The sequence below is a fragment of the Suricata suricatta genome, chromosome 2 (assembly GCF_006229205.1).
Source record: "Suricata suricatta isolate VVHF042 chromosome 2, meerkat_22Aug2017_6uvM2_HiC, whole genome shotgun sequence".
Taxonomy (NCBI): domain Eukaryota; kingdom Metazoa; phylum Chordata; class Mammalia; order Carnivora; family Herpestidae; genus Suricata; species Suricata suricatta.
This window is the reverse complement of record NC_043701.1, coordinates 1,945,604-1,951,653: the sequence shown is the minus strand read 5'-3', so window position 1 is coordinate 1,951,653 and position 6,050 is coordinate 1,945,604. Positions and strand designations below refer to the sequence as shown.

General features: G+C 58.9%; 1 long non-coding RNA gene across 3 annotated transcripts in view; it reads right to left on the bottom strand.

Annotated features, from left to right (window-relative positions):
* The window catches only part of LOC115276937, a 15,830-nt gene extending 10,089 nt beyond the window's left edge, over window positions 1-5,741 (bottom strand). For all 3 annotated transcript variants that reach the window (XR_003902129.1, XR_003902127.1, XR_003902130.1), the window contains exon 1: window positions 1,268-5,741. This is a non-coding gene — a long non-coding RNA (uncharacterized LOC115276937). The remainder of the gene's footprint in view (window positions 1-1,267) is intronic.
* Window positions 5,742-6,050: the final 309 nt, after the last annotated feature.

The following is a 6,050-nucleotide window of genomic DNA, read 5'->3' as shown; positions in this document are numbered from 1 at the left end:
AGAGGAGATTTAGACTCCCGCACTGGGGACGGTGGCTGTGGGCTTCCCGTGAACTCAATGACCACAAGTCCAGGACCAAACAGAGGAGCAGAAACCTGACGATGATCCACTCACACGGCCCTTTCTCCGGGGCCCTACCTGGTAACAGCCAAAGATGCTGCTTTGCCAGACGCCGCCTCACTCTTTACATAACGTCCGAGCCTCAACGAGCACCTGCTGCAGCTCGTTAATTACCGGTCGGAGGAATCAGGCAGAGAGACGGTTAATGTGTTTGTAGCTGAGGCTGATTGAAAATCGATCAGAAATTAGGGTAGGGTTTCCTTCGCTGAGCTGTTGCCGGTCGATGGGAGACAGGTTTGCACTTGGGAGAGTCCATTTTCGGGCCACCTAGACGATGGCATCATTTCCGCGAAGTCAACACCTGACTCCCTGCATGGCACCTAAAAATAGGCAGTTCGCAGCTGAGCCTCCACCTCAGCAGGGCCGCCGCGGTCCTCTAGGCCAGGAGCGGCGTTCAAGGTCCTTGTGGGCGTGCGCTGTGGGCGCCGAGGACCAGCGCAGCACGGGGCAGCTTCCGCCGCGGCGAAGACCCCCGGGCTCTCTGGCCGCGCAGTCCCTCCCAGCCCAGGCCCACGGCAGCAGATGCACAGGGGGCCGGCGTCCTCAGGCCCCTCCAGGGGCTGCGGCTGCTGCGTGCAGGCCCACGGCTGCCGCCCGCTGTCCTCCGCGTCCTGGGGGCGCACGAAAGTAGGGACGAGGCACAGGAGGGCCTCACCCGCCTCCACCCTCCCCTCTGGGGGAGTGCTGTTGGCTCTCACCCAGGCAGCCGCCAGGCCGGTGCTCATGGGGTCCTGCACGTTGTAGGTGCTACGCTACGCACTCGGTGAGATCAAAGAGGCCGTGTGGTTTCTTTTAAATTCTATGCACTTTAAAAAAATTTTTTTAATTTTATTTATTTTGAGAGAATGCACACACGCGTGCAAGGGAGGGGCAGAGGAAGAGGGTGAGAGACAAGACTCCCAAGCAGGCTCCTGGCTGTCAGTGCAGAGCCCAACACGGGGCTTGAACTCATGAACTGTGAGATCAAGACCTGAGCCAAAACCAAGAGCCAGACGCTTAACCAACGGAGCCACCCAGGCTCCCCTCAGTTGATGTTTTAAATAAGAATTGTGTATATTTAAAGCGCACAACACAATGACTTGATGTACACACGCACAGTGAAATGATGACCACAGTCAGCCATGACAGCACCATCTCACACGCTTACCTTCTGTGTGCGCGTGGGGGGTGCCTGCACGTGCTGCGTCAGCAAGTCCAGGGTTCACGCCGGGGGCCCAGGCTGCACGCTGGGCCTCCACACTCACTCAGCTATGTAAATGCCACTCTGTGCCCTGTGACCAACATCTCCCCACCCCCCGAGCCTCCAGGGGACCCTGGAAACCACCATTCCACTCTGTTTTTATGGTTCCGTTTTTTAAAATTCTAGAATGAGTGAGATCACACAGGGCTTTTTCTTTCTGGGTCCGGCTTGTTTTACAAAGCCGGAAGGTCTGCAGGTTCATGCACGTGGCCACAATGGCAGACTCTCCTTTTCTGAAGCCAAACAATATTCAGAGAGTGTGTGTGTGTGTGTGTGTGTGTGTGTGTGTGTGTGTGTGTGTGTCACAGTCCTTACCCACTCGTTCATTGATGGACATCTGGGTTGTTTCCATGTCTCAGCTGCGGTGAACACAAGGGTGCAGACACCTCTCTGAGGCACTGATTTCATTTGCATTGAGTCTACACCCGGAGGCGTGACTGCTGCCGTACACGGTAGTGCGGTTTCTAGTTCGGGGGGAACCTCCATCTTGTTTTCTGTAATGTCTACACCAAATCGCACTCCTACTGAAGGCGTACAAGGGTTTCTTATGTCCAGTTCCTCACCAACACTTGCCATTATTCCTTTCGTGACTGCCATCCTAACAGGTACACGGTGCTATTGCCATGTGACTTCGGTTGGCATTTTCCGGATGACGATGTCCAGAGAGATAATTCAGAGTACGCGTCAGCCTTGTCCGAGGAAACACCCAGAGTGTGAGTGTGTGGCATTGAGAAGGAAACAGGGAAGGCTGAGGACTTTGGAGGAGGTGCCAGGGTCCCCACAGGCATGCAGCCCTGACGAGTGGGCACACGTCATTCATCAAAAGAGGGGAGACGCGGAAGCAGACGTGCAGAAGAGCAATGGGCGCCCAGGATAGACGCACACGTCTCTGATCACATCCCGCACACGTCTCAGCGACGGGAGCTGTGCGTGACGGAACTCAAGACTTCCTCCCTGAGGGGGGCTCCTCTCCCGGCCCTCTGCCGCCACGGCCCTGGGACAAGGCTCCTGAACAGAGAAATGAGGAAGGAGAGTCTGGGACGGTCCAGGGAGCCGGCCCAGCGTGGACGTCGCGTCTGCATGGACCCGCTGGAGCCAGGAGCCCCGCAAACCAGTCTAGCGTGTCTGGAGCCCCCGAGGAACACGGAGTCGGTAGGGCCACGGGGGTCAGGCAATCACACGGTCACTTCATTGCTTGATTGGCCTGGTCGCGTTGCTTAGGGAGCCTTCAGCAAGGCCGGTGACGCGCCCAGCCGCAGAGATGTCAGAAGGCATCAGGAGAAGGATCCGTCACGGGAACTGTTCCTAGCACACCATTTTTATTGCCCCGTAAGCAGCACAGACACTGTCGGGACACAAAGGGCAGCGGGGGGCGGCTGTGGCGGCCGCGCGGGCCAGGGCCCCGCAGTTCCGCTGCCTGAACACGCAGTGGGAAGTGCGGCCTTCAGGTCCACCTCGGGATGCCATGCATCATCTTGCTCCATTAGCCCCAAACCCGAACGCTGGCTTTTCTAACCAGAAGTAGAGAAGCATTCCCAGAGTCGGCCACGATCACGCCCACGGCCGGGGCCACTTCTGTGAATGTCCTTGTGGTTGATTATCCTCCTGCCTCGAAGGCAGAGCTCAGTTTGGCCGGGGACACGTGGGAGGCACGAGTAGTTATTTTCATTGTAATATTTTCATGAGAAATTCCACAGTTAATTAAAATATGCGGAAATATAGGACAGATGTTTCTAACGATCACAATGTCTAATTTCTGATCCACAACAGGCCTTTTGGCAAGAAGGTCTTTGAAGACAATGGTGGTCTCTTCAGGGAGGCTCTCCTTGGGGCCATCAGTCACTCCGGAAAGCGGTCAGCTCGGAGGCGCGCTGCAAGGTGCTCTCACGGAGCCACACACCAAGGCACAGGACTCGAGGGAACTGCTCACGCACACTGCAGTGGCTCTCAGACCTGCTCCTTCCATCAGGAAGGCATTGGGTGAATCCTGACTACGAGGAAATCCTGCCGCCTGCCAGCCGACCCCTCTTGGACGTTGGGGCCCTTCCACGCCGGCCCCCAGCACGCCCCTGAGGGCTCGCAGGCCCCGCTTCACACCCACGGGCCAGGACTTGGGCTCCCTGACCTGCTCGGCCAGCTGGACTTCTTAGGGGCGGACGCACCTCCTCGGACGGGGTGGCCTTCCTCCAGCATCGCTTCCTGTGCCGCACACCTCTGGTCAGGACCCCGCACGGCCCGCACGGCCCGCCCGGAGGCCGCTCATCCCCTCTGACCGGTGTCCAGACCCGCCAGAGGCCCCTCGGCCGCTCCCAGCCTATCTCTGTTCGTGTGCGTAGTTTCTCCACTTCTTTGCATCCGCTCGGGCATTCTTCGTAGGTTTTTAAATAACACGCCAGTCCACTTGAACTACACAGTAAGGAGAAGCAACAAGAAAAGCGTTCCCAGCGGCCGTCCCAAAATACTGTTCCACTGACCTACCTCTCCTGCTCCAATTAGCCACCCCAAAGCGAGCTCCTACGGGGAAAGTAGGACCCGTATCAGTCTCATCAGACATCACACAAGCCGCGTCGCTGTTCCTTGAATTTGCACAGCAATATGATTAATTAATTAATTAAGCACGCCACAAATATTTTAATTAAGTGCCCGCTCGGGCGCCAGGCCTTGTCCTCTGCATTTTGTCCCTGAGGCCGTGAAGGGAAAGGAAAAACTGCACAACAGCCTCCATGTTCCTAATAGCAAGTCATGCCTGGGAGTGTGCACTCTGTGGGGAAGCACATTAATATCTTCGGTTGCATTACTATTTAAGGAATCAATCAGGAAGGCTCAGGATCCGGAGTCCTCGGCAGAGGGAAGGCCGGCCTCGGCCAGCAGCAGGGAGGTGGGTGACGAGCAGGGCGGCTCGGATCGCCCTCCCCGGGGCCCGCCCCCAGCGCCCGCTTGGACGTCCCAGGCTCCTCCTGGAACCAGCCTCGGGGGTCGGAGGAGTGTCCAATTGCTCATGTCTAGGGTAGGCGGTCCATGCCAGGACTGCTCCCAAGGGCGCTCCTGAAGATCCCAGGGACACGGGGTCCAGGCTGGAAGCCAAGAGGCGGGATGCCCACCCCGTCCCTGGCACCATACCTGCTGCCAGGCAGCCATTTCCCAGCCCCTCCGCTAGGCCTCCTTGCCAAAAACAAGGGTAAAATGCCTGTTCCGGGGTTGCCGTGAGCCTCACATTGGACAACAGCCGGGAAAGTGCTTTGGTGAGCCAGAGTGCACGCTGGCATGGGCACGGGGGTCACCACTAACACAAGTCTGGGCGCCAGAGCCCGCTGTGAGGTGTCCAACCCCTCCCCCCTGCTGGGAGCCATGGAGCTCAGTTTGCCAAAGCAACTGGGGGACGGGATAGGAGAGAGGACGAGAGTTCCGGAAATGCCCGCAGAAAGGCAGTGCGTTCAGGAGAGGCTGTGCGTGGGGCCGGTGGGGCTGGGGGTGGGGAGTCCGAGCTCAGCGATGCCGGGGTGCCTGGCCGCATGGGGGTGGGGTGAGGTCTGGGATCAAGCTGTCGTTGGCAAGTTAGGAATATCGATTTCCTCGTTAACGGTTGGGAACGCCGGAGGCTGTGTGATGAACCCGGGGTTCGGCCAGGGTATCCACAGCCCCGAGCACACCTGGTCGCCGGGAGGCGCTCTCCCTCAGCGGCCCCGGCGCCATGTTCAGATGCAAAATTACGGATCCCAGACAAAAACAAGGTCTGCTCCACGGTGGGAGGCATTTTGTGCAGACTTGTGCGGTTACGTGTACGAGTGGGCCCCTCTCGTGCACACGGACGCGGCGCAGACGGGCGTGGATCAGGCCGCCTGCCCCAGACCTCTCGCCGGCGGGGCCGTTCAAGGCAGAGGAGTCGCCGTGGACCTGGGCTCGGTCGCCAGCTCCAGCTCAGGCCCTGCGAGCGCTCTCTGCGCTCCGCCGTGCCGAGCGGGAGAGGCTGTGCACGGCCCGACCTCGCGCTTCCTGTCCAAGGCCCAGCCGGCTGGGCGCAGCGCCCGCTCTACAGCCTGGTTCCCACCACCTGGCGCAGGGCGCCCGTCAGGGTGAGGGCCGCTCTGGGATCTCAACTCTCCCAGATTCTCAAGGAGTCCTGGGTACATGGTCAATGCTCATGAAGCAAACGCTCGATTGAACTGAATTCATCTCCTCGTCTATCCCAGGATTTCCCCTGGACTTGGAGCACTGATTTCAACAGGCATCTTGAGGGCTCCTTTCTGCGAGTGACCACGGTGAGCACTGATGGTGACACTGGCGAGTGACCACGGTGAGCACTAGTGTTGACACTGGGGAGCAGTAACTAGTGTCCTTTGGCTCCAGGAGCTGGGCCGGGGGTTCTGTGCAAGAACCTGAGCAGCCCTAACAACCAGCCCTGTACAGCAGGTGTAAAGAGGACACTGAAACCCCCAGAGATGAAGAAACGCACCCCAGGCCACCCAGCTAAGAGTGGCAGAGCGAGGACCAGAGCCACGAGTGCCGACGGCAGCAGCTGGTCTGTGAATGTGTTTCCTGTCAGGTGCCAAACCGAAGGTAAATGCAGCCAAACGGCCTCCATTCCTGCTGATGTCCTGCAAGGCAGCTGGACGCACAGCGGCCGGAACTGTGTCCCCAGGAAAGGGGGCGTTGGAGCCACCAGCCTCGCCCCTAACCCCCGCCAGCCCAG